The following is a 26,530-nucleotide window of genomic DNA, read 5'->3' as shown; positions in this document are numbered from 1 at the left end:
CAACATTTTAGGTAGAATACGTAAAATTTCCATTCACTCCTTGATATCCATTATCACATGAGAAACATCCCACAAATGATTATTTCCATGGCACACGTGCTTTTTGAAACGCGTAAGGATCGTCGTCCTCGTCTGACCCACATAAAAAGCGGCACATGAGCAACAGTTCAGTTTATAAACTCCAAAAGAATTGTACTTAATATTATTACGTCCAGCAAGTTTATTTTATAGTCTATGTCTCATCGTGTATCTCAGCTTGTTTTCTGTTCGGAAAGCAACGTTGAATCTTTTGGGGAAGGAAGAAGTCAATGTAGAAGACATAGGACCTCGATATTGTATTGTTAAGAAAATTGTCATCTCGGACAGCTTTTGGCGTCGACTACGTGTAATTTTGCCATACATTACAATGACAAGCGAAGCTTTGTACCCATTTGCAACAGCTACTTGTTCCAGTAGCCTAATTCACTGTCAACTTCATTGTTACTAAGAGGCAACCTAATAATTCAAGTAACCATTGAACGAAAAATGCAGTTTATTGTTGAATTTTGTGGTTGGAATCTACGCTGACGATGACATCGGTCTGTGTTGGGTTCCGGAAAACAGAGACACTTGTTGCAATCATCACGCCTCGTGATGAGCGTCAAGAAAGCTTAACTTTTTATCTTGTTCTGTTTCAAGACTACATTTAATGTTCATATGCTTCATACTGAAAATATTAATAATAGCTTCAACGTCATCTACGCAACCTTTGACAATGAGAAAAATATGTCAACATACCGTCTATAAAGTATGATTGTATCCATTATTCCAGGATTACTAGCTAACTGCGTTTTCTGCGTTATTTATGGAAACGTCGGCTAGCAAAGCAGACAGACAATTTTCCATCGCAAGACCATCAGGTTGCTGATAAATTAAATTCGAAAAAATTATAACTAAGACTGACTCCAAACATATGAAGAAATTCATAGAGCTCCGCTCTGTTCATAGTGCCGGCCGGAGTGGCCGATCGATTCTAGGCGCTTCAGTCTGGAACCGAACGACCGCTACGGTCGCAGGCTCGAATCCTGCCTCGGGCATGGATGTGTGTGATGTCCTTAGGTTAGTTAGATTTAAGTAGTTCTAAGTTCTAGGGGACTGATGACCACAGCAGTTAAATCCCATAGTGCTCAGAGCCATTTGAACCATTTTCTGTTCATAATTACTGACTTAGCAAGTTTTTCTAAATTATCTCTAATGTCACTTCGAAAGGAATAATCGTACATAAATTAGTTATGTCAAAGGAAGCCATCCTCATCCCACTTGTCAGAACAGTGTTCTATATTCATTAGGAAATACAGCGGTATTTGCCGCACTAAAACTTTTGCATGTCTATAAGCCCCTTTAAGTTTTTTGAACAACCTACATTGACGAAAAAATAACGCGCCATCAAGAAGTTGTGCGACATAAACGAAAGTTGGTAGGCGTGTTTCTACATGTGAAGGATCTTGTCTACTCAGACTTCGCGCCAGTCGCATAAGACGTTAGTTACTTTTGAGATTGGTCTTTATGTTAGTCAAGATTGCCTGTAAGGCGACAAAGATGCCGAGTTTCAACGAGTAGTGCAATAGGGCTGTTGCTTCTGCGACACTGCAGGAAGACTTGGTAGGAATGTAGCCAGTGCACATGACAGCTGGCAGCGGTGGTCACGAGAAGATACGGTCACAAGAAGGCCCTGCTCCAGATGGCACTCAGCACCGCTGAGAGGAAAGACCATCGTGTTCGGCGTATAGCTCTGACGCATAACACTGCATCCGCGACAGCAGTCTGAGCAGCAGCTGGTACCACAGCAACACAGCGAACTGTTACAAATTGGTTATTTCAAGTACAGCCCCGAGCCAGACGCCTTGGAGCATGGATTCCATCGACCCCAAACCACCGCCATTTACAACTCCACTGCTCTCGAGCAAAAGCTCGAGGGCTGGGTGGAGGTCTGTTGTGTTTTGCGATAAAAGCTGGTTCTCATGTGGTGCCAGTGAGGGCAGTGATGATGCTAGGAGGAGGACAGTTGAGGGCCTGACTGCTACTGGACACACTGGCCCCACACCTGGTGTTATGGTCTGGTGTGCAATTTCGTATGATAGCAGGAGCACTCTCGTGGTCATTCCAAGCACCGTGATAGCAAATTTCAAAGTCAGTCTGGTGAATCGACCTATTCTGCTGTAATTCCTCAACAGTATTCGAGGGCGTGTTCTTCAGAACGATAACGCTCGCCCACATACCGCTGTTGTGACCGAGGCCGCAGCTCGTGGTCGTGCGGTAGCGTTCTCGCTTCCCACGCCCGGGTTCCCGGGTTCGATTCCCGGCGGGGTCAGGGACTTTCTCTGCCTCGTGATAACTGGGTGTTGTGTGATGTCCTTAGGTTGGTTAGGTTTAAGTAGTTCTAAGTTCTAGGGGACTGATGACCATAGCTGTTAAGTCCCATAGTGCTCAGAGCCATTTGAACCATTTTTTTTGTTGTAACCCAACATGCTTCATAGTGTGTCGACATGTTGTCTTGGCCTGCTCGATCACCAGATCTATCTCCGGTCGAGCGGGTATGGGACGTCATTGGATGGCAACTCCAGAGTCATCCACAGGCAGCGTTACCCGTCCCCGTATTGACCAACCAGGTGCAACAGGCATGGAACCCCATCCTACAAACTGACATCCATCACCTGTACAGCACGACACACGCACGTTTGCGTTCTTGTGAGAAATATTCTGTCGGTTACACCGATTGATAGTACCAGCATTTCACATTTGCAATGCTTCATGTTGCGCTTACATTAACCTGTGATCTTGCAATATTAATAACTTAAATGTGTTATCTAGATTAATATATTCCCGAAATTTCATTACTGTACATTAATTATTTGTGTCTCGATTTTTTCCGTCATTGTATTTAGATTAGCTAACAGCACCTCTCTCCCGTTAGAAAGCACACACATGCTTTCACACTCTAGACAATTTTGAGAAGCACCCACATGCCTTGGTCATACTGTGGCATCAAGCAGTCAGGCCTGCAAGATGAGTGGTCTGCCGAGCGAGTGGATTCGTTCTTATTTATCAAGTAACATGAGCTCTAGCACTCACAATTAAGTTACAAATTATTCTCCTGTTTGAATATTACGCAACGGAAACGGATAACGCACATCTGACTATTAGTAATTTACACAACTCTGACTGCTCACTTCGCACTGGCAATACCACATTTTCTTTCTTACCCAACGGCTTTGATCAACACGTGGCCATCGCACTGAATATGAATGGCGCACACATTATAAATTCTGGGTATCATGACTACACACTACTCGAAGAACAAGGCCACCAATCTTTTTCTTTTCACTATCCTTTTTATTCCGATAAATTATATTATGATTCAAAGATTCAACACACCATTACATTTTATACAAAAATTACACATGAGAAACTCTGCCCAGTGGGCATGGCTTTACATTGGTGATGATCTTATGGTCTCGTAATTATTTAACGCTACAGTGCACTTTCTGGATAGGATGGTGGATCTTTTGCTATATCTCACACTTCGACTCTCACACCCATCATCACGAAAACTTCCTCCAGACCGAGCGGTACAAAAAGGATCATGCATGACCCACTGCCTCTGAACCTATCTTGCTACTCTCCCATGCAAACCACACATACTTAAATTACATGAAATACATCACATTGGCAACATACATCACAAAGAATAGTCACAACGTTAGAATCGCTTTACTTTCAGCTTTCCCACTTCAATTAGTATTCATCCCAGTTTCACACGACACTGCCCCACTTCGTAACTTTTCTTTCCTACTATGAACTCTGGAGGATATATGCACGTCTTCCCGTGCAATGCAAGCAAAGTGGCGTTGCTGGATAGACGGCTGACTCACCTTGCTTGTCTCTCAGAGTATTATAGTTTGAATCCAGCGTCACACGGAAACATAACACGCAAAGTAATATTAAGAACATATTCGTCACACACGCGTGTCCTCAACTGATACAATGTTCGAGTACTTCTCTTTATCCTTTGTCTCATACACAGATTGAGACTCACACAGTACTCACCACGTGGAAGTACTCGTCTCTAATTTCAATCCTGCACACGCCATTTCTTAAAAATTTCCAGCTTATAGTACACACGCCAGTAATTCAGCCTAACTTTAGCACTCGGAAGTACTTCAACTTATATCTACACGTGGTTTCATTGTGACCGTTGGTCACTTCCGAAGGTTACTACGATCCCCTTAATATTACCTGCCTGACAATTAATTCTCCCCACAAAAGTTCCTGAAATAGAGAAACTATTATTCCAAACTACTCTTAAGTATTCCACATGCATACCATTCTCTCCACTCTTTTGTCTTTACGGAGCACACCTAAGACAGGTCTTACCAACACAAGATCCACCGCCAGAGTGCTGAAACATGGCCGTTCTTCAGCTCAGCTCGCACCTCCGTCGAGGTGGGGGCGCACCATGTTATCGTATTGGTCAGCCACATTTCAGGCGCTGAAAGCTTGTGTAAATTTCATGTCTTTGGTTCCACCAAAGGTCCATCTCAAAGATGATCATATATTGCCCATTCACTATCCGCGGTTAGCAGACGACCATACATTCATTCATTTCGCAGATCTCACCAAATTGGATATAGGGATTTATTTTGTGGGACTACACATGTGATAAATTACGTAAATAAATTGTCCTCCTTTCCTACACTGGTATCCGGCTTCGGTGTATTAAGTGAAATTGAGTTGTTATTACAAAAAATATGTTGTTCTGAGCCCTCATCTCGTGGTCGTGCGGTAGCGTTCTCGCTTCCCACGCCCGGGTTCCCGGGTTCGATTCCCGGCGGGGTCAGGGATTTTCTCTACCTCGTGATGGCTGGGTGTTGTGTGCTGTCCTTAGGTTAGTTAGGTTTAAGTAGTTCTAAGTTCTAGGGGACTTATGACCTAAGATGTTGAGTCCCATAGTGCTCAGAGCCATTTGAATTTTGTTGTTCTGACAAGAATAACGAGGAATGTTGTACCTATTTTCAATGTCGGGCGGTACTTTCAATTTAATTTGCGCATTCAGAATAGGTAATTTTGGGTTCGTGCTAGTAAGTGGGCTGTTTAGGTTTTTATGTTGGTATCAGCACGTAACGCTCTGTATGAAAATCAGTGGTGGATGTGGGGAGAGAGATGGCAGAAGTTTGAAAGCGGACGATCTGGACTGTGTACATCAGAAAGAGTAAATTTGTAATACTGAATATCATGAACTGGGAGATATATATAGACATTTGAACATTATTAAGGTAAATACATTGTTTGTTCTCTATCAAAATCTTTCATTTGCTAACTATGCCTATCAGTAGTTAGCGCCTTCAGTAGTTAGAATGTCTTATTTAGCTGGCAGTATTGGCGCTTGCTATATTGCAGTAGTTCGAGTAACGAAGATTTTTGTGAGGTAAGTGACTCATGAAAGGTATAGCTTATTGTTAGTCAGGCCATTCTTTTGTAGGGATTATTGAAACTCAGATTGCGTTGCGCTAAAAATATTGTGCGTCAGTTTAGTGATGATCAGAATAAGTAAAGAGAAAACTGTTTGATTACGTTGAGTTTTGCTTAGCTGTTTGAAAATCAAATAACGTAAGAGTTTTTCCAGCACTGTCATTCATGATTTTTCAAAAATGGTTCAAATGGCTCTGAGCACTGCGGGACTTGACTTCTGAGGTCATCAGTCCCCTAGAACTTAGAACTACTTAAACCTAACTAACCTAAGGACATCACACACATCCATGCCCGAGGCAGGATTCGAACCTGCGACCGTAGCGGTCACGCGGTTCCAGACTGAAGCGCCTAGAACCGCTCGGACACCCCGGCCGGCATGATTTTTCTAAGGGGACGTTTCATGCTTACTATCACCCGCTTTTCGTGAGGTTCCATTAAGAAGTGCACGTGTCTATTTCCTTTTTTAATGCCACACTGTAAAAATTTAGTCGAATCTTTGTCGACACTCGTCATATCGTTTTCAGGCAGGACTTGTACAACTTTACTTCTGTAACATAATCAGCCTCAGAGATAACAAAAAACGTGTTTCCTGTATCACCTTGCATGAGCAACGCCTTCTCTCTACGTAATTCCATTTATAATGCCTTGCAAATTTTGTTTACTCCTCCGACTTCCCGTGCGCGCTATTTTATTAGTTGAAACTTCCTAAGTCGTAACTCCTACTCTAGTCTGTTTAATGTAGCTAAGTTAACCGTATGTACATAGGACCTTGACTTCGGAAATACTTTGCGCACCACCATCACCATCAACTAAGGCAAGAACTCTGTGCTTCCGTGAACCACTGCGTTGGTTACTTCAGCTTATTCGCGCAGCTATCGGTACGTTCAGAACCTCGGCTTCAAATTCTGGTCTCCTCCCTCACCCCGCCCCTTTCCATCGCTCTCCTGTTCCGAAAATTCCTGTTCATTGTTATTTAAAAGTTGTAAATGCGTTTTCCAACATCAAATAACTAAACTGCTAGCAGAAAAATTTGAAAGACACTAGTAAGTTCGGCTGACTTTTCTATAACACACATACATTCGAGACAGTAAGGTCACCAGCCAGTAACAGGGTGTTTTCAGTCACGTGACCAAATCTTGAAATAGGTGATTTTTAAGCTTTAATTGTCTGAAACTATTATAGACAGTTTTCAAGTAGCATTTTTTGGTCGATATTCTCAGAACATTGTTCAGAACAACAACAATGCGAACCATATTTCTAACATCGGAAAATAGCCTATTATTACTGATCCGTGCGCCGAATTTGATAGCTCGCGACCGGCGAGTTCAGATCCGTCTTTGCAGGTTAGAGGGTCTTTGGTTTTCTCTCTGGTAGAAGGGAGGAAGTGGTTTGTGCGATAAAGAAGAAGAGCAGTCGGAACGGTGGATGGTGTGTCCGGTGGCACGTGGGGGCTTCCTGGAGAGCAATTGGTCGTCATTGCCGGCACACTGTTTTCCTCTTGTGAGCGTTGGCGGTCGGCTTTATCCGTGCAGGACGGTACGGTTGTTCACGTGCCGTGCTGTGCAGGGCCAGTCTCGTTCTGCCCTGGCTGTACCTCCTGGAGAGTCCTCCGGTCGTGTCCCCTTCTGCGCTAGACGACCGGAACGCCTTCACCACAGGGTTTTGCCAGGCTCCGAGTCAACGGCTTTTTCGTGTTCCCTGAACGAGGAAAAAGCCCGGTTCGCTTCCTTATGTTTATTGTGAGCGTCCCTTGTATTTCCTTCAGCGACTTGTCTCCATCGGCCACCGTTACCTGTGTCGGAAGCAGTTTGGCGCTGGCCTTCCGTTGGCTTTCAGTTTTTTGTTATGCTGCCCTCCCCCATTTTCATTCAATATGATTTTGAAAAGATTTGCGGCACATGCTCCACTCTTTCCGGTAGGAAATCGGCTTATGTTTGGAGTAAATGTTCTAAAAAAATTTGGGCGCCCCATTTTAAGAAGAATGCCGATGACTGTTTTGGTGATTTAAGGCCTAGAGACCTGTGCTCGATTCCAAGTCACATTTTGTCATTATATTTTCCTTACGAATAGAGAACCGCTTTGTTTAGTGGCACTGACTTGTTCTTTGCAGCCTGTAAGCTCTTTCTTTCTCTTAGATTCCACAACGACATTTAGGAGAAAGAAGTGAAATATTTTCCGTAAGGCTTAAATCATGCTTGCCTCCGTTAAATTACATGTAACCTGCGCTTAGAACAATTCCATGGAGAACGTCCGATTTGATTATTAAGCTAGTAATACGCCATTGGTATACTTCGTATTGTGAATGCTGGCTCGAAGGCTGCTTCTGCATTAAGATAGTGGTGCTACTGGTGCTACATTTAAGATATTAATAATGTTGATCCTTGACAGATAGCAATTCTGGCTTTAAGTGCGTATCTCGCTCGAACCTGTTAACCTCAGCCAGCATCACGAGGCTAGTTAACATACAGTGATGCTTTAATGAACTTAATGTTAGTTATTGAAATTCTTCTGAAGCCGAAGCAAAGGCTTCCGTTTTGTTTGACTGGTTTACCGCTTAAGAGAGCTTTGCTGAATAGAATATGTTGTGGTGCACTACCTATCATCTCTCGGTTTATTGTCCCCCGGAAGGAGGCGGCGAGTGAGGAGGGGGGGTGGGGCAGGTGGAATGGTTGGCTGGGTCCCGGGTTTGTGCTCTGACCTGACATGGAAAAAATTTCCATGCAGCACTATCAGTAATTCTGAATTAAGTAAAGGGACTCAACTACTAGACTGAAAACTTTCACTGTCAACAGTCAGTTAATCGCCTCTAACTAGGCCCTTGCATCTTTTATAAAGAGAGAACTGAATAACAGTTCGTTGCCAATAGATGAAAATTTACACAATGGCGGGAAAGTGGAAGTGACACAGCAACAAAGAGAGTTATTTTGCTTTAGCTGCCTGCAATGGTGCCTGGCAAAAAGCAGTTGTTCACAGCGGCACACAAGTTGCCTATCGGTGATGGGCAGAAAACACAGAACACTTTTTATTTAACAAAAAAATTCGCCAAACCACTGTGCAAGTTGAGAAGTTATTTTATTTCGGCAATTCAATATGCCATCTTCAGGTCCCATATGTGCCCCTCAAAAATTATCGATACTGGCATACTGGAGCCATCTGTTTCTGGATGTCGTAAAGTCTCAAGTGATTCCTTCGAAGACTTGATACCTTGTTGCCCACAATGGATCAACAGACACACAGAACGCTAGCTAATGGCTCTGAGCACTATGCGACTTAACAGCTGAGGTCATCAGTCTCCTGGACTTAGAACTACTTAAACCTAACTAACCTAAGGACATCACACACATCTATGCCCGAGGCAGGATTCGAACCTGCGACCGTAGCGGTCGCTCGGGTCCAGACTGTAGAGCCTAGAACCGCACGGCCACTCCGGCCGGCTGAACGCTAGCAGAACGAAGGCGTGTCCTCTCGTCCAAAGAGTCGCGATTTCACCTCTCTCCAAATGATGTAAGTGGTCGATTGCAACGACGGCTTAACAACGCGTGCAACCCGCAATGTGTGGAGGGTACAGTTCAGTGATGGTCAAACTTTTTTGTTCAGGAGCCAGTACTGCCACTGTAAGGCGACACCTTGGGCCGCATGCATACCGGTCTTATTATTAATCGCTAATCAACATAAATGAGTGTATTACGGCCCCCAGTAGGGCAGCTATACCAAGGGCGCGATAATTTCGCTCCCGGCCCCAATGTACTGGTAGTTTGAAGTCGGCACCATTGGGAACACTTCGTGTCGAAAGTCCTCTATTCCAGGCCGCTGCCGCCCGTAGTGACTCAAAGTTGGGACTCTGTAATGCCCGGCGAAGTGTTGCTGTGTTGAAATCACAAATGTTTACCAAAGGTTTTGCATTTCATTTTTCTTCTACTCATTGCGTTCTTTCTCGGCAGCCTTAATTTAATTTCACATTCTATACTATAAAGAGATACAGTATACTAAGACCGTCTGTGCACTCAAGAATCCATGTTACTTCCGTTGGAAATTTGGAGCTATGCTGAAGCAGCTGATTTGCTATGACTCGTCTTGTGTACTGCAAAGCAGACAATAAAGCATTCCCCCTCTCACATCTTCTAGCCTTCAGGGGATACTTATCCGTCTGACCCTGGTAAAAGAGGCCAACTTCACTTAGAAACATACTAATATCTTAAGACTTGCTTAATTTTGATTGAAACTGGTGAGTTCGGCCATGAGCTAAGTGCCCGCCCTGCTAGCCACGCGGTCTAACGCGCTGCCTCCCGAATGGGAAATCGTGCCGGTATCTGGCACGAATCCGCCCGGCGGATTAGTGTTGAGGCCCGGTGATCCGGCTAGACTGGAGATGGTTTTTAAGACGGTTTTCCATCTGCCTCGGCGAATGCGAGCTGGTTCTCCTCATTCCTCCTCAGTTACACTATGTCGGCGACTGCTGCGCAAACACTGTCTCCATGTACACGAACATCATAATTACTCTATCACGCAAACATTTGATTGGTACGAGACGTTCCCTGATGGGGGGGGGGGGGGGGGGGGAGGCGGGGGGAAGGTTCCACTGGGGGCCGAACGGCGCAATAACCCTGGGTTCGTTGTGGGGCGACGGTCGGGTGAGCGGATTGCTGTAGCCTTTTGTGGCATTGTGAATCACTGAGGGCTACGGCGAGGACGAAGCCTATCCATCGTTTCTAGGTCCCCGCTCACTTCAATATTTAGTACAATACACAATGTCTCTAAGTATTTCTTTTTGTTATTGATTATGAAAACCACATACACTTCTAATGGAAACAACCGAATGAAAACAATAGATTCTGTCGGTTGCAGTTTTAATTATCTGTAGAATTATTCATTCATTCATTCTTTTGGTTTAACCCAGTCTGTGGGAGCTACTGAATGAAAAAAATTGATTCAGTCGGATATAATTTCGATGTTGGCGTGGTAGTGGAAGAAATCGCATGATTTAATAAAAAGTGATCCTCAAGATAAATTCAGTGCGCTACACAGTATGTACGAGGATGGTTCATATACTGAAGCGATGTTATCTAAATAGGTTCAAAGGAAATAAGAAAATTAGCAAGCGATGACAAATATTTCCCGTGGAAAAATTATCTGCGGCAAGTGGCTGTACATGCTTAAAAAGTAAGTGATCAAGTCAACAACAGTTTAAAAAGTTGTATTTTACATGCTTTGTGTTCAGGTCGTCTCAGCATTCACCGAAAGAGAATTATCGGTGATGTGTGCAAATCAGCAGAATGAGAGGGCAGAGTTTCAACAAATTTAAGTAAAAAGTAATTGTTCAGTTATTTAAAAATAAATTATATGGCGCTAGTTATTAACCTTAAGAAATGTTCATATTTACTGCCAGAAGTTTAAAAATTCGTATGTAAGTAAATAGATAAAGTTTTGAAAACGTTTCGTTTTTATAAATACACTTCTATCCACATCTCCAGAAATTAAATATGTTAATTGTCTTTTAAAGATTTGGCAGTCTTAGCCAAGAATGACCTATAACAAATAGGCTGAAAAAGTGTGTAAGGGAAATCACTTAAACCCAGAGACTGAATGAAAACATTCAGATTACGGTCATAGCTGTCATCACCGTCAGAGATTTGTCAGTCGGCTGTCTCACATGGAGTGACGCCACTCCAACCTGGAGGGCGAATGAAAAAGATACATAGAGTTGGCGTCACCGCAGAAACATATTTCATTCGTCTGGACGAATGAATGAAAAAATAATCAACTGGTCAAGGGGTTGTTCAAAACAGACAGTTGCCCCTTCGCTATCTAACCTCATAGTGGTTTCGCTACTTTTTCGTCTGCCCCTGAGATAAGCTGCCAACTTTACTTAGTTCACGACCCATTTCACTGACGTCAATAAGAATTTACCAAATTTTCGAGTATTACTGTCTCCGTAAGTTCTTTGTTGCTGAGTAGGGGAAACTGCACTCTTGAGAAGCTCTTACCTTTGGTTTACGTTTTCGGATTCCGATGTCATTGCTAGACACACATTATTTTAAAGTACGACTGATCCAGGCCGCATGCGGCTCGCGGGTCGCAGTTGCACGACCACCGGTATCATTTAAAAAAAAGTAAAGTCGTATGGCATGAATGGCTGGGAGACCCCGAAGGATAGGTTCAGCCACCTAATTGGAAAGGTTGTCCTTATCCTTCACGGCCGCAGGCACCTTTCCTTCGCGAAGTGTGAGGTCTGTGTGCGTAAGTGTATCAGTTTGTGTACGCAGCTGTAGTGTAGTGTGCCAACGGCCTTGCCTCAGTGGTAACATCGGTCCCCATCAGATCACCGAAGTTAAGCGCTTTCGGGCTGGGCTGGCACTTGGATCGGTGACCATCCGGTCTGCCGAGTGCTGTTGGTAAGCGCGGTGCACTCAGCCCTTAGGAGGCAAACTGAGGAAGCAGTTGATTGAGAAGTAGAGGCTTCGGTCTCGTAAACTGACATATGCAAGGGATAGTGGTGTGCTGACCACAAGCCCCTCCATATCCGCGTCCAGTGACACCTGTGGGCTGAGGATGACACGGTGGCAGGTCGGTACCGTTGAGACTTCCAAGGCCTGTCCGGACGGAGTTTAGTTTACTTTAGTAGTGTAGTGTAATGTAGTGCAGCATCGTGTTAGTGTTGGAGGTGATGAGAGCAGGGAGAGGGTGAAACCCGGTGATGGCACAGAGTCGACTTCTCTCAAGAGCACCTAGGAAGCCTCCGAGTTCATCGTCCCCATCCGACGGACAAATCACCATCAGCAGTGTCACATGACCTCACTTCGTGAGACACTGTGGAGAGGTTTGGTATTCAAACTAAAACATTGGCAGAAAGTCTGGTGACCAGAAAATTTACGCTCCACTTCTCCTCGCCCTGCTGGCCAAATACTGACAGTAAAAATTTCTTCCAGAACCAGGATTCAAGCCGCTTATCTCCGAATCGAGTGCTAGTGACATCTGCCACTGTGACGAACACTTGTATAGTTCATGCTAAAGGTGATTATTTGCTGTTTGGTGGTACTCTTCTTACCACGTCATGGGCCTACTCCTTCAGGTTAGAATCACTCTGAACCAGGATGTCACTTTCAGTGTTCCCTTAGACCAACTGTTGCCCTTTCTTCTACGTGAAGATGAGTATACTGTCGAGGCGCCCATCTTTCAGAATAACAGCAGTCTTCGCACTGCGGCACATACCAGGTGTAGAAGTACGAAACGGGAATTTCGCTTTAGATGGTGCTAGCTGTCAGTGTAGGGCCCGTGAGACCGCGACTGCAGCGCCATCTGCTTCCTGTAATGGCTGACGACGAATGTCAACACACAGTAACCCAAGTTCGAAATATCTGTATCTGTTTCAAACCCGTAAATATGTCGAGATTTTGCGCTTACTGACTACGAATTGCGGACAGCATTGTCTCTCTGTTATCATTTGAAGAAAACTGCTGCAGAATCGCATCGAAAGCTTGTCGAAGCTTCCGGCGAACGTGCTCTTGGGAAAACACAGTGTTTCGAGTGGTTCAAAAAATTAAAAAGTGGTGATTTTGACGTGAGAAACGTCGAGCGCGGGAAACCGCCGAAAAAGTTCGAAGACAACGAATTGCAGGCCTTACTGGATGAAGATGATACTGAAACTCGACAGGTTGAAAACGATGGGAAAGTTTCGGAAAGTGGGGAAAATGGGTTCCGCATGAACTGAATGAAAGACAGCAAGCAAATCGAAAGACCACTTGTGAAATGCTGCTCGCCACATACAAAAGAAAGTCGTTTATCCATCGAATAGTGACAGGTGATAAAAGATGGAATTATTTTGAGGATCATACGCGTCGTAAAACGTGGGTGAATTTAGGCAAACCAACGACATCCAAAGACCAAATCGCTTTGGAAAGAAGTCAATGCTCTGTGTTTGATGGGATCAGAAAGGTGTCATCTATTATGCGCTGCTACGACCTGGTGGAACCTTTAACACTGATTGCTACCAACGGCAAATGATCGGTTTAAGTCGAGCACTGCGTGGAAAACGACCGGAGTATGAAAAAAGGCAACACAGTCATATTGCTCCATGAAACGCCCCATCACACACAGCAAAACGGGTCACGGAAACGATCGAGGCGTTCAGTTGAAAAATACTGGGGCATGTGACTTATTCTCCAGACTTGGCTCCGTCTGATTATCATCTATTGGCATCACTGGGACGCGCGCTCGGTGAAAAACGCTTCAGTTCGTATCAAAATCTACGCAAATGACTCGCTGACTGGTCCACTTCGAATGAAGGTTTTTTTGGCGTGGCATTCATAGCCTGCCGGAGAGGTGGGAGAAATGTATAAATAGCAATGGAGATTATTTTGAATAAAATGTTGTTTATCAGTTTCAAACAATAGATGTGTAATTACTGCAACCAAATTCCGGTTTCATACACCTGGTACCTGGTTAGAGGAATACACTCATGCATACTACCGCTCCTCGATTGGCTATCTAAATCACCTGATCTTGTTCTCTTAGAAAATGTGTTGGGACTATTTGGACCTACTTCCAAGCATTCTGCTGGCATACCTGAAAAGCAATAACAGACTCACTTTGTTACTGGACTAATTCATTGCCAAGGCTAGAGGGAGTGGTGCGTGATATTAGTGATACGTCTGCTTTTGTTCTGTGTTTACACAGATGTTGGTTAAAAATATGGAGCCACCACGAGAAATACATGACTGAACATAAATGTAGATAACATCCTGGTTTGCAGGTTGAACTGTTCTAAGGACCACAGACATCATTTGTGCAATATGCTCAATACGTTGCAAGTGTCAGTCACGATCACATCAGTGTTCTGTGTTGCGGCGAGTGCGTAATGTCGACGCTATGGGCTTCGTAACCGATATAGCCGAAGTGTTTAGTGTTTCAAGAAGCTCCGTATGTAATATTTATACTGTATACATGGAAAGCGAAAAAACATTCTCCACTAAGTCACAGCGCAGAAGCAAGCTTCTCCCAGAGATGGTGACGGACGGGTATTGAAGAGGATTGTGACGGAAAATAAGGGGATGACAGCTGCGTAAGTGAGAACAGAGGAGAGCTTCGCACTCGCAAACTCTGTCAGCGCCTGAATACCACGAAGGGAGCTCGATAAGCCGGAAGTTGCGGTGTGATCTGGAATCCTCAAGCCACTCCTCAGCAATGCAAATGTCGTAAGAAGAAAACATGGTGTCAAAGCCAAAAAACCTGGACTGTGGAGAAATGGAAGAAAGTCAAAAAAGTGGTTCAAATGGCTCTGAGCACTATGGGACTTAACTTCTGAGGTCATCAGTCACCTAGAACTTAGAACTACTTAAAACTAACCAACGTAAGGACATCACACACATCCATGCCCGAGGCAGGATTCGAACCTGCGACCGTAGCAGTGGCGCAGTTCCGGGACTGAAGCGCCTAGAACCGCTCGGCCACCAGCGGCCGGCGGGAAGAAAGTACTCAGGCCGGATGAGTCTTGTCTCACGCAGTTAGCAGTTACGTACCATGAGATTTAACACACGTTTGAACATTTTGAACCAAACTCCCGCTACATTTCACTCTTCGGATGTAAGCTCCGTCAAAAGTTGCTAAGGTCATCAGTTCCTATGCTTACGCACTACTTAACCTAAATTATCCTAAGGACAAACACACACACACCCATGCCCGAGGGAGGACTCGAACCTCCGCCGGGACCAGCCGCGCAGTCCATGACTGCAGCGCCTAGACCGCTCGGCTAATCCCGCGCGGCCGAGAGTTTGGTGATTATTTCGGCAGCCATATCGTGGTATTCCATAGGCCCCACAGTTGCTTTGCAAGGTCGCATTCCTGCCAAAGGTCATGTTACCATTTTCAATGATCAGCTCCATCCTACGCTATAGTGTTGGTTCCCCATTGGTAATGCTTTGTTCCGACGCGACCTGCTCCCTGACCACACACCTCACATAGTCCAGGACTGGCCTTGTGAGCACGATGATGAATTGTCGAATCTCCTCCAGTCACCACAGTAACCTGATCTCGATATACGAATATTGGGCCTGTGTGGTCTACTTTGGAGAGAATGATGCGTTATAGTTCTGCACCTCCATCATCATTCCTTAACTTCCACTATTTTACTGGAAGAACGGTGTAAAAATTCCTTGGAAACCAGTCACGACCTGTATTTACCCATTTAGAGCCAACTGGAAGCTGCTTCCATTCCCAACAGGTTTCCTGCACTGTGTTTGGCGTGGTAACACGTTGCATTTTTTTGTGTTTCAGTATTTTTGTCCAATCCCTGTATGTTGGGTTAGCTGAGTGGTTCCTCAGCCGCACACCCTGAGACCTGAACACATTCTGTCCAGTGAACGGCTGTTTCACATCCAGATGGAGAACAACGTGCAAGCAGTGATTACATGTATTTCTAGTACATAAAATTATACAGTTCTGCAGCAGATAGAAACACACACAAAGACAATTATGCTGGCATTAGCTGCCCTCCTCCTTCCAGTTTAGGAGGAGGATGGGAGGTTTTCGTGCTCGCTGTCGCGCACAGCTGGGCGAGCTGGAGCACTTTATCGACCTTCGGAAAGGTCGGATGCGGACTGCTGGCAACAATGGGTGCCGCAGGAAACCCATTAACCGGAAACGCGCTCGCGGCAGGCGACGCGCTTCGATGCTCGCGCTGGTCGCTCCAGCGCTGGTCTGTTGACATCGGGCACAAATCACAGCCGCTGTTGGTACTGGAAATATGGGGACACCATATAACGGTGGCAAAAGTTTCTCGCTCAGGACAACTCCAATGACATTCCAGGTAATTAAGCATTAAAATGATCTAATGTGAACAATATATCAACGAATTAGTGGGCGATGTTACAAGCTTTGCCCATCACACCTTTTATGTATTCAAACTGCCTGAGTTTAAGAGAACTAAGTTTATTTCTCTTACACTGGGTCCATGATCACTAAGCATTTTAATGTTGAAATCAAGATTACACTAGGGCTGTAAATTTTCTGTCACAATTAAAAATTCTTTGACGTTCAGTGCAGGCCTTGCACCCGCAAGACGTGTTGGATGGACGCCGTCGGGACTCAGTATAGTGGGCGTATCTGAATAATCGGTAATTTCCAAGAATGATTGCCTATGATTGCCTATCGAGGGGGCATGCAAACGACACATATCGAAATTACGAACGCGTGATTGTAAGTCGATCATGCGACTCTGGTGGCGGGTGTTATGATCAGTTATTTGTGCTCGTCATTTTTATCTGTTTTCCATCGTTCCTTTAGTTGCTCTAAATTACAAACCTCCACGAATTATTTGAGAGTTGGTTGGGAAACGCAGACGATTTATGTCGATAGTGAATGGGATGTCTGGAGTTCCTAACGTTTCTTCGGCGGATTTTCACACATGGAAAAATCTAATTCCGTGCTTATACAGCATAGAAAAGCGTTTGACTTTTTGTCGCAAATGTGGAGTACTACCGGACAAGGAAAGGAGGGGCTCTGTAGACTGGTGGTGCGAAGTGTGTAAAACTTCGTAAAAGGAGTCTCGATGCTGAAATACCGTTACAATTTCATTGCGTACAGTGAGGAAAACGAACGGGTGTCAGGAAGAATACGTGGTTCGACTCTTCCAAATTATCTATCCAGACCAACGTAATTCTTCTATCTTACTGGATTGGAGACTACACCTTGTAAGCAACAGCATCGGAAACTGCCTTATCTGCTAATACCGTGTGTAACTATTTCGGGTTTTGCGGAGAAGTTTGTTATATGGTAGTGGCAAACGACAGTGTACCAATTGGTGGACCAAGTAAAGTTGTGGAAATAGACGAATCTCATACAGCTAAAAGGAAGAACCAGAGAGGACGACCTTCGAAGAGTGAAACCGATCATATTTGGGTATTCGGTGGAATACAAAGTGTGCCACAGAAGTGTTACGTTGTGAGAGTATTGTCCAGAGACAAGGTCATTTTAGTGGGTCTGATAAAGCACTTCATACTGCCTGGTATAAAGTCATTACAGACGGATTTCAGTCCTACAAGACTCTGAAAGCTGAGTTCGTCGACCCCTCTGCAGAGTTCGTGTCTTCGGATGACCCCAGTGTGCACATGCACATTGAGCGGATATGGAAATCTGTGAAGTCTTCCATTAAAAGAGAACGGCGTCCAGGACAAAGAGACGAACTGTACTTGTTTCAGTACCTCTATTTCCACAACTTGCGTTTCCAGGGAAAAGTTGACGAATGTGACACACTGCCGATATTCTTGCGTGATATTGCCAGAGTTTACCCAGGCTATGGCAAAAAGGTACATCACATGGACTTTCACATGACAACACCGACAACGAGTAAAGTAAGTCGTCTCCTTTGTAGTTATAAGTATTGTTGTAGCGCTCTTCTTTTGTCGTTGCAGTAGTGACCACTTTAAACATGCTCACAATGCCCGCCGCCAGAGTCGCATGATCGACTTACAATCACACGTTCGATATGTATCGTTTGGACCCCGCGACTTCGATAGGCAATCATTCTTGGAAATTGAAACTTCCTGTAAGATTAAAACTGTGTGCCCGACCGAGACTCGAACTCGGGACCTTTGCCTTTCGCGGGCAAGTGCTCTACCATCTGAGCTACCGAAGCACGACTCACGCCCGGTACTCACAGCTTTACTTCTGCCAGTATCTCGTCTCCTACCTTCCAAACTTTACAGAGCACTTGTCCGCGAAAGGCAAAGGTCCCGAGTTCGAGTCTGCCAGGAAGTTTCATATCAGCGCACACTCCGCTGCAGAGTGAAAATCTCATTCTGGATTCTTGGAAATTACCGAATAATCTAACAACTGCTGTTCAAACAGAGTTTATAACGAGAATAGGGATGCTCGGCCCGAAAGACAGCGAGACGAAAGGACGAGAATGAATGACAGAGACGCTGAAACTGATGAAACCACAGACACGGACATGAATGTCTATAACATAGACATTGTAAATTCAGTTTCGATAGAGTAGTAGGTGACAGGCTTTTAGCCAACTTTAATCAAGTAAAACCTGTAATCAGAATAAAAACAGGCGCAGAACTGAGTACTGCATTATCTTATTACCTTTTGATTAACAGCATAAAATCATCAGCTTTAGATATACATCATAACATGTAAAGCAGCAGCCGAGCAGGAATGTAGGGCCGGATATTTTTTTAAATGTAACACATATTGGATGTGTGTGTCGAGAAGCCATTTCTGCATTGACAATCTAAATCATTGGCAGTCTTACGCATTATGAACGAGTTGATAGAAAAACTATACGAATGGTGAGAGAATACTGTATATGTCAGAATCTAAAATATGTAATCCAGTAAGTGTATTGTATTGTACCTACAGCAAATATGTAACATACCTACAACAAATATAGCCAATGTTCGCCTGTGAAAATGGGCTCGATAAGCAACCTGGGCTATCAGTAATCGGAATCTAACCTGCATAACAATATGTGCGTGTGGTTCGACTGTCAGTTTCGCTGTCATTTGAGCCCTCAACAGATCGTTACATGGAAAAACTTATAACTAACATTTAGATAAGATATCTGACTGCGGTCTTGAACAAGAATTTACAAGTGATACAGAATCTGGCTTGTGCAGTGGAACTTACTGGATTAGAGTACATGACATGTTGTGGTGTGTCAGTGACTCTGTTTGGGCCCTACGTTTTGCATTCACCTCTTTAGATGACTGCCTTTTTCCATGTGGTTTACAGCAATTCGCAGCAGCATGGAGCAGCAGCAGCTAAAGCTTATTGTTGCTAAGAATGAATTCAATGAAAAGGAGTTTGCTTGAATTCTGTTAACTACTAAATAACTTGTAAGAAGGGATTTCATACATTAAGTCTATTTAAAAACTTCAGAAATCATCATGACCAATAATAGTTTGATAAGTTCAATAACGACGAAATGCCTGACAATGACATAATTATCAATAATGGCTGAGTGCTGCTAATTAACAAATTATTTCAATTTCAAAGTTCCAGTAATATTTAATAACCACAGCATTTTTGTGAATTAGATGTGTAGAATAATCATTGTTATTTGGAGGATCAGGAGGCTCGTTTAACTGACAAGCAAAACATGAGATCATTGCAAACTCGGACTAACAGTCACGAGCCTACCCTGTAATTGCGCTTTACGCTGTGCTTGCGAATTTTACACTGAACTCCATCCATTGACTTCCACTTCAGGCATAGTTAAGGCATCTCAATCTCTCCTGGTCATATGAATGAAATGAGGCCTTGAATGTGGTAAGATCTGCCAGCAGCGTGACACGTTTTGTGTCTACCAGCTCTCGACTGACCCGTCTCACAACAATGCCCAGAGTCGTGCTCCCATGTTTCTCTCTCACATTGTTACTATCGCTATCCGAGTGCTTATTTATTTCCAGTCTTGCACAATGCAAAGAATAGCCCTACTTAATGTTTAATCAATGTAATGGAGAGTTACGACACTCTCCTTACAGTAGTAGCAGTTGTAATTATGGACAACCATAAGACGTAAAATGGAATGACAATGAAAATCTGTGCCGGACCGGGGAACCCGTACTTCGTGCTTACAGCAAGCTGTCGTCATACCATGTGGCTATCTGTGCAAGACTCACGGCCAGCTATGCGTCCTAGAACCTTTACTCTCGCATCAGTTACGTACATTCCCACACAGGGGATGCAAAGTTCATGCATACATGCTAGCATGTCCAAAGGAATTTTGCATCGTAATTGAGAATAACACAGGCACTGCAATGTTGTATTTAACTACCGACAGCGGGTTAGCGACTTTAAGGTACAGGAACATATGTAATAGATGTACGAGTAAAGGTCGTGCACAGATAGCCAAATGGTAGGCGACCGCTTGCCATAAGCGCGAAAACCGGGTTAGAGTCCCGGTCCGGTCAGTCCATTCTACAGCTGTTAGTTCTCCATAGTCGCAGCTGCGAATGCATGTCCGAATGAACTTTTGCAGTATAATTCAGAACAACACAGGCATTGAAGTGTCGCATAAAATACGTAAGTTGCTAACATTAATAAATATATGTAATATGCTCGATTCAGATTTACTGTTAATACGTGGCAGTTTCGAAGAAAACTATATTGTAGAATTAGTGCGTCCATTCGGGAGGACGACGGTTCAATCCCGCGTTCGGCCATCCTGATTTAGGTTTTCCGTGATTTCCCTAAATCACCCCGGGCAAATGCCGGGATGGTTTCTTTGAAAGGGCACAGCCGACATCCTTCCCCAATCCGATGAGACCGATGACCTCGCTGCTTGGTCTCTTCCCCCCAAACAATCCAATCCAATTAGTCCGTCCTACACATATAGCTGCAGTATTTTTGTCTCAAAGAAGCGAACGGGCGATCTGTAACTAAGCGGCCATCGTGTCTGATGTGGAGTAGACACGGCAGAACAACAAAAAGACAGTCAGTGTGGGCGATAGACGATGAACCGACCACGATACACCGTATCAGGCGGAAGACGAGTGGAGCATAATGGAACTGCAGAGTGAAGACGGCAGCACAATAATATGGATTCCACAGAGTCTGGAGCAAGTGCACAGTTGTTGCAAACGGAAGTTCCGGCGAGAGGCAACTAGCGGCGACACGATAGACGCCTCCGTCTCAGCTGCAGGTCGTGCTGACAGACGCAGACAGAACTGGCAGCGAGCACGAACCAAGACTGTGTTGACAACGTCGAGAAATGGAAGGAGTTCTGATCCCAATCTAAGGTGCTCCGCGCTAGGTGCTAGACTTCCGACCAGTCACGTTACTAAAACCGGATTAAAAATAGCTGGACGATGCATCGCAGACAGACCGAAACCGGAGATGTACAAGATTATAAGCCCTCACCAAACGTGCGCCGTGGCCGCCGGAAACACATTAGCCGAAGCTACAGCCGACTACGGATAAGCCATCAGCCTCCAAGCAGTGAACAAAAGCGAAGCTGCAATCGTGCCAACAGACTTTTACACAGCCTTTGGCTGCCTGAGCTACTTCTTCTTGTACACAGCCCTCGAGCAATTCGACCTCCGAGAATGGCTCCTGCAAATAATGAATAACATCCTAATTAGTGGCACGTGTAGGGTGTTGCTAAACGGCCGAAACACAAAAGTTGGTACCAGTCCAGAGGTCTGTAGTCTTCTTTGCCAGCTTCTGGATCCACTGCTGCGACAAACACACAGAACCGCCAAGGGAATTCCGCTGAATGAAACAACGCAGAGCGTAAGCAGATGATGATCGATTTTTCATAAAATAAGAGAAAAAGCAGATCTTCTCAGGGCAGAGAAACCACTGCACACTGGAACAAGCGGCAGAAGCAAAAATCATCCAGAAAGACAACATTATTACCAATCGGTATGAAAAAATTGAAGACGATAGCATGTGGTACAAAGTAGAAGAGACGGACAAGTGCTTAGAGTTGCAGTTCTAATTGGTCCATTTAAAATGGCGGCGCAAAACTGGAGATCGGTGTTAGACACGATAAGAGGACTCGCAAGATCAAACGCAGAGAGCTGGACTTGTTCCAAAAGGGGAGGCGCGTAAACGAGCAACGCTTATCGAAAGTTTGGTTCCTGGAGCAGATATCTAACCCGCCAGAAGAGAGAGAGCTTCGGAAGGGGCAGTTGGCGTCTCGAAATCTTCAAAACATGCAGCGTACAACACGTATACCAGGGGAGCACGCAAGAGGAGTGGGAATCATCGAATTGCAGAGAAAATGTGCGGTTCTGCTGATCCACCGACTGTACCAAGGCGGAAAACTATCCTGACAGTATGACAGCAGCCCGGTTAACTCGTACCGGACAGAGCCCCGAAAAACTCCTGTCAACGTAGCAAATATTCCTTTCAAGCTAAAATATGTAAGGGTATTAAGATACAAAGGAATTCAAGACATTGGCTGCGAGTGCGCATTGATTTAAATCAATGGGAAAAGTTGAAAATCTGTTCCGGACGGGAATCTGAACCCAGGTTTCCCGCTTATTAGGCAGATGAGCTGACCACTACGCCATCCGGACACAGTCGTCATAGCAACGGCACGGAATACCCTAGCATCACACAACGCTAATGCAGTGCCCCTTGCCCATTATCTTCATTACTTGTGGCGTAAGACTTCGAGCCTGGTGTGCTGTGCAACCAAACTGAAGAGATCATTTGCCGTCCTCAGACGTATCTGACAGATCAGACGCCACATATACAGTACGTTAAAAAAAAGTGTCCAATACTTTAAGAGGTGGTAGTACTCATCGAAACAAGAAAAGTAAATCCAAAAACGTGAATCAGGAAATCCATACTTTCTGAGATGAACTCGTATTCACAGGAGGTATTCAACGAGGCGCCCATTCATGACAATGCAACCATCTGCTCTCCGGTGTAAGGAATGATGTACCATTTGGAGTATACCCAGTTATTGTTGTACCTGCTGGCACGCATTGACGACGCGAACCTTTAGTGTCCGCGCCTCGTTGATTGGCGTGGCGTAGACCATTTCCTTCAAATGTAGCCATAACCAGAAGTTAAGGGGATTGACTTCTGGTGAACGAGCAGGTCAAGGTGTCTCCCCCTCCTCGACCATTCCAGTCATCCTGAAATGTCTGCGTCGGATGTTCGTGCACGTTGTGACAAAAGTGTGTTGGCGCGTCATCATGCATGAACCTCATTTGTGTTCGTTGCTGCAATGGCGCAGCCTTGAGCAAGGTAGGCTATACGTTAATGAGAAAATCCAGATAATACGTCCCACTTAACTTTCGTGGTAGCACGTATGGCCCTACTAATCTATCGACAAACACGCCTGCCCATACATTGATTGAGAATCGGTGTTGATGCCCTCTTTCCTGAATTCTTGGGGATTTACATCAGCCCGTACGTGCTGGTTATGGACATTCACAACACCATCTCTTATGAACACTGCTTCATCGGCAAATAAAATATTCGATGTGAACAGTAGATCCACTGCATTCTTCTGCAGCAGCTATTGACAGAACCGCCGTCTGCCATGACAATCATGTGGCCTTAGCGCCTGAACGCGCTGTGGATGATATCGGTACAGCGCTTGTTCACGAAGTACTCCCCCCCCCCCCCCCCAGACGCCTTCTGCTGCTCCTAATGGTCGGACACTGGTTCCACGGGTTTCTTCCACCGAATCATGTCAGGCGTGCGGACTCTGCGGGGCCTTCAACTGTCAGCCTTCCGAGGTGCGAGGGTACCTGTGTCCCTCAGACGCTGGAAAACACCACCGGATAGCTAATCAGAAGGTAGTCTGCGCAGTGGATATTTTTCAGCATAGCGGGCACGGGCTCACAGGCTACGTCCATTTGGTAAATCATAGCAGACTATCATCTCCACCATTTCGCTTGTTGAGTGTTGGTCTTCCACTGCTAACAAGTGGTGGAAGTGATAAAATGTAAATGTACTACACCATTTGTACACATAAACAGCACAATGACAGTAACCAAATAAGTGAATCCGCGTTTGGAAGAAGTTAAAACACCATGGTACGTACTCAGGGTTGACAATACTGTATATAGGGCACACAAATACGACGAAAACTAACTAGCCTACAATACGACTCAAACCACACAACCGACTGCAGACCTATAATGGTAAGTACAGTACTGTGACTAAGACATCATCATACCCTACCGGCACGTTTGATGGAGCACCAATGCAACGATTGTGCTAATACTTGTAACGAAGCGTCGCGCAGCGCATCCTATAAACACGTGTTATTTCGGTAAGTATGCGTTTCCGAACCCATTGTTATTGGACTTAATTTTCTTGTTTCGAAGAGTACTATCACATATCGAAGTATTTGACACTTCTTTTCGTACACGCTGTACATGTAAGCGAATTCTCATGCAGATGAGGGTATGTCCTGCACACAGCTAACAAGCCACGCAGGAGGACGGGGAAAAAAACTTTTTGCAGAGCTACTAGAAGAAGCGTGACGGAACACAGCAGAAGCGAAAAAACCGAATCGCGAATGGAAGCAAGTTTGGCAGAACTTGTACGAAGGCGCCTGTCTTCCCAAGTGAGAGCGACTTCGTGTAAAGTAAACAGTGACACCGTGCCCACAAGTGCAAAGGTCACAGCAGGAAAAGCCGTGCCTGCTACGCAACGGACACCTTAGAACATCGTTTCCAATGTGGAGACCCCGCAAAAATATGGAAAGCGTGCAGAGACGTGCTGGCGCTGGTCAACAGAACCGCTCCAGAAAAAAATAAGCATCCAGCTACTCATCCCCCTGATAAAATCGATTCCAACGACAAACCCGAGCCAAACTACAACTTGGATTCTAGGACAAACAGCCCACTCAGTAATAGAAATAAAGCATAAAGAAGGCACATAATATACTAACGTTCAAAAAAACCTTGAACGACTAGAGATGGACGTTCATATTCACAGGACACATACAGTAATACGGTCTGCAGAAATGATTAGCATTTCAGTCATCTCGGTTCCGCACAGCCCTGGACCTTGATAACTTGTTCCATGCGTGATGGAATCGACGCGTATTATCCACGAATGGCATCCTGTCGTATAGCCATCCATTTTGCATTCACCTGGTTACAAAGTTCATTGTGTAGTTGGCATTGGGTCACAGCGCTGTATCCGTCGTTTCACCATGTCCCACATATTTTCGATTGGCGGCAAGTCTGATGATCTGGTGGGCCACAGCAAACGGCAGACATCCTGTGACACCAAGAAGGCACTTATTGATGCGGCAAGATGTGGTCGTGCATTGTCTTGCTGAAAAATGACGTCTGGAGTGTTGTGCAGAAAGGGTATGGCTGGGGGTCGCAGGAGGTCATTCACGTAGGTCACAGTGATCGCAGTTCCCTGAACACCCACCAACTGTGATTTGTGGTTGTACTCAATAAGGCCTTGAGTTGGTGCTGTATGTCTCGTGTGAATGTAGTCACTGTGACGCCGCTCCACCTGTCCACGACGAACCAAAAGGTGACCATCTTTTTCAAACAAACAGAACCTGGATTAGTCCGAAAACACTATTGATGCCATGCATATTCCCACTGACGTTGTTCCATACACCATTGCTGTCTAGCATGTTTTTGCACATTCGTCAAAGAAGTGAACGACGCGCACGTAACCCATCCCGTAATAAACTGCAAAGGACTGTCGCCCCTGATAGTGTACGATGAGTTATACTGTTCCACTCTTGCGCCAGAGCCGTAGCCGCGTAATCTCAGGAGCCTTGTAGCGATAGCGCGGCTCTCCCCGTCGGAGGTTCGAGTCCTCCCTCGGGCATGGGTGTGTGTGTTGTCCTTAGCGTAAGTTAGATTAAGTAGTGTGTAAGCCTAGGGACCGTTGACCTCAGCAGTTGGGTCTCATAGGAACTTACCACCACCACCACCACCACCACCACCACCACCACCACCAGAACCGAATAGGACGCAGATCCGTCCTACAATGCTATTCGCATGAGGTGTCGATCTTCTCGAGGGTTGTTCTGGGTAATACGACCTGACCCATCTCGTCTAATTCTACGGCATTACGTGACCCATTCTGCACACATCCGTCGCACAGCCTTAACACTTAGTCCCCCGCGAGCAGCAATTTCCCGGATGGATGCATCACATTCTCTCATGCCAGTAATGCGCCCTCTTTCAAAATCACTGATTTGGCGGTACGGTTCGCGCATACGTCTGCGAGGTATCCCACACACATGCTCAAGTCACATTGATTCATTGCCTTCTGTTTATAGAGACAATGAGTGCTGCAGGCACATTTTACTGGTAGGTGGTGTTGCGCCGCGATATCGATGTTGACCTTAAAACCGAGGGCCGACATGGTCCAGATGCTAATCATTTCTGCAGAACATTCTAATGTACATGTACTGTGAATATGAGCGTTCTATCTCTAGTCATTCAAGGAATTCTACACTCCTGGAAATTGAAATAAGAACACCGTGAATTCATTGTCCCAGGAAGGGGAAACTTTATTGACACATTCCTGGGGTCAGATACATCACATGATCACACTGACAGAACCACAGGCA

This window comes from Schistocerca cancellata, chromosome 1 (genome assembly GCF_023864275.1).
Source record: "Schistocerca cancellata isolate TAMUIC-IGC-003103 chromosome 1, iqSchCanc2.1, whole genome shotgun sequence".
NCBI classification, from domain to species: Eukaryota; Metazoa; Arthropoda; class Insecta; order Orthoptera; family Acrididae; genus Schistocerca; species Schistocerca cancellata.
Note: the sequence above shows the minus strand (reverse complement) of the source record.